The following is a 3,055-nucleotide window of genomic DNA, read 5'->3' as shown; positions in this document are numbered from 1 at the left end:
CTCCCAAATCGGCCACCTCCGTACAGGAGACCACGGCCTCCAGATGTTGTAAGCTGCAGGCCGGCGGTCGGAGCTCTTGTCCGGCGACCCCCGGCGAGGGATTAGCCACATCACGATGGAAGGTCCGGTCCACGCCTGCCGCCAGAAGCTCCACACACACCGAGGCTCCAAGATGTTGGAGGCTGCAACCCAGGGATTGGAGCGCTTCTCCGGCGACCCCCGGCAATGTTAAAGTGCCCCATCTCTCTGTAATATACTGCATTTACCTTATCGCCGCAATGTTAAAGTCCCCGCTGCGCTGTCGCTGAAGCTCTGGGCCTGACTCCCGGAAACATCGCACCAAAGCAGCTGTAAGGCTGCAAAGAAAGTTTAGAGGGATATGGGCCAAGCACAGGCAGGTGGGACTAGTGGAGATGGGGCATCTTGGTTAACATGGATGCGGTGGGCCAATGGGCCTGTTTCCCTACTGTCTGGTTGCCCCGGGTGGAGTTAGTCCATGTACTCTGCATCTGCCACATTCCCGTTCCCCATCTACAAGTCAGGACCCCACACAAATTAATCTAGCTCCCCCAGAGCCCCTTCTCCCCAGCACCCTGCATCACTGACTATCCACAACCCTGTATCTCTGATTGTATCTTTACTGACAAACTAGGTTATTGAGATATGGAATTAGGAAATACTTTTTTTAATACATTTTGCACACTGTTCATTTTGGTTCTTTTTAGTTATATTTCAACAATAAAATAATGATTTTTAACTAATTGCCCTAGTTTCTGTTCAGAGTTTCATCTAAATCATTTGCAAAGAGTCTAGAATTTCGATCAGTAGAGGTGTACTGCACACTTGCCTTCATCGGTTGGGGCATTGAGTATAAGGGTTGTGAAGTCGCGATGCAGCTCTGTGGGAATTTGGTCGGGGGGGGGGGGGGGGGGGGGGGCATCTGGAGTGTTATGTACAGTTCTAATCGCCCCCATTACAGGATGGATGTGGGGATTTGGAGAGGGTGCAGAGGAGGTTACCAGAACAATGCCTGGATTAGATGGTTTCAGCTACAGGGAGAGGTTGGACAGACTTGGATTATTTTCACTGGAACACTGGAGGTTGAGGGGAGACCTGATAGAAGTTGATCAAATTACGAGAGGTGTAGATAAGGTAGACAGTCAGAACCTTTTTCCCCAGGAAGGAAACATCAAAGTGAGAGGGCAAAGTTTAAAGGGGATGTGTGGGGCAGGTTTAATATCTACAGAGAGAGGTGGGTGCCTGGAACACGCTGCCGGGGCTGGTGGTGGAGGCTGATAGAGGCGTTTAAGAGGGTTTTAGATAGGCACATGGAATGCAGGGAATGGGGGACTATGGATCACATGCAGGCAGATAAGAGTTGGTCTTGACTTCTCAAAATTCCTCCATTTGCAGTGAGAATGTGCAAACTGCACACATACAGCAGCCCAGTTCAGGATCAAACCTGGGTCTCCGGGGCTGTGAGGCAGCAATTCTACCACTTGCTCCACTGTGCCATTAACGTATAATGTTACATTTGTGTCAGTATAATAATTGCAATCAACAATCATTTTGTTAATTGCAATAAAGATGTAATGAAATCTTTAGAATTTAGTGATTACAGCATGTAAACAGGCCCTTCGGTCCACTAACTCCATGCCGATCTGTGATCACCCCGTACACTATCCTACTTATTAGGGCCAATTTACAATGAACAGAGGCCCATTAACTGTCAAACCAGGACGTCTTTGGAGTGTGGATGGAAACCAGAGCACCCGGAGAAAATCCACGCTCTCATAGGGAGAGCGATCAAAATATATATATACTTAAAGAAAGGATAATTTGAAAGTATGAGATGGGATTTTAGCTAAAATAGACGGGCAAATTATACTTAAAGGGTTGACAATAAAGATGCAATTGCAAAGATTTAAAGACCACATGGATGAACTACAAAAATTATTCTTCCTTGGCTGGCGAAAAAACAAAAACAGGGAAGGTGGTTCAACCGTGGCTGACGAGGGAAATCAATGTTAAATCCAAGAAAGAGTCAAACTGGAGGACTGGGAGAAATGTATATCTCAACAGAGGAGGACAAAGAGGTTAATTAAGAGTGGGGGGGGGGGGGGGGGGGAGAGCATGAAAGAAAGCTTGCGGAGAATATAAGAACAGACTCTAAAAGCTTCTTTAGGTATATAAAAGGAAAAGATTAGTGAAGACAAATGTGAGAGACAGGTGAATTTATAATGGACAACAAGGAAATGGCAGAAGAGACAAAGGAGTATTTTGGTTCTGTCCTCACTAAAGAAGATAAACTAGGGGACCGAGGATCTAGTGGGCGGAAGGATTGAAGGGAATCCACATTAGTCAGGAAATGGTGTTAGGTAAACTGTTGGGACTGAAGTCAGATAAATACCCAGGGCCTGATGGTCTGCATCCCATAGTACTAAAGGAGGTGGCCCTAGAAATTGTGGGTGCATTGGTGATCATTTTCCAATGTTCTCTCGACTCTGGATCGGTTCCTGTGGACTGGAGGGTAGCCAATGTAACCCCACTTTTTTAGAAAGGAGGGAGAGTGAAAATGGGGAATTATAGACCAGTTAGCGTTAAGGGGAAGATGCTTGAGTCGATATTTAAAGATATTATAGCAGCACATTTGGAAAGTAGTGACAGGATTGGTCAAAGTCAGCATGGATTTATGAAGAGGAAATCATGCTTGACTAATCTTCTAGGATTTTTTGAGGATGTAACAAGTAGAATGGATAAGGGAGAGCCAGTGGATGTGGTGTATCTGACAAGGTTAAATTTAGAGCACCTGATATTGGGGGTAGGGTTTGTCACTGGCTGGAAGACAGGAAGCAAAGAGTGGAAATTAGCGAGTTCTCTTCAGAATGGCAGGCAGTGACTACTGGGGTGCCTCTAGGCTCAGTGCTGGGACCCCTGTTATTTACAAAATAAATGAACGAATTAGAAGATGGAATTAAATGTGACATTGACAATAGACCATAGGTGCAGGAGTAGGCCATTCAGCCCTTCAAGCCAGCACCGCCATTCACTATGA

This window comes from Leucoraja erinacea, unplaced genomic scaffold (genome assembly GCF_028641065.1).
Source record: "Leucoraja erinacea ecotype New England unplaced genomic scaffold, Leri_hhj_1 Leri_307S, whole genome shotgun sequence".
NCBI lineage: Eukaryota > Metazoa > Chordata > Chondrichthyes > Rajiformes > Rajidae > Leucoraja > Leucoraja erinaceus.
Note: the sequence above shows the minus strand (reverse complement) of the source record.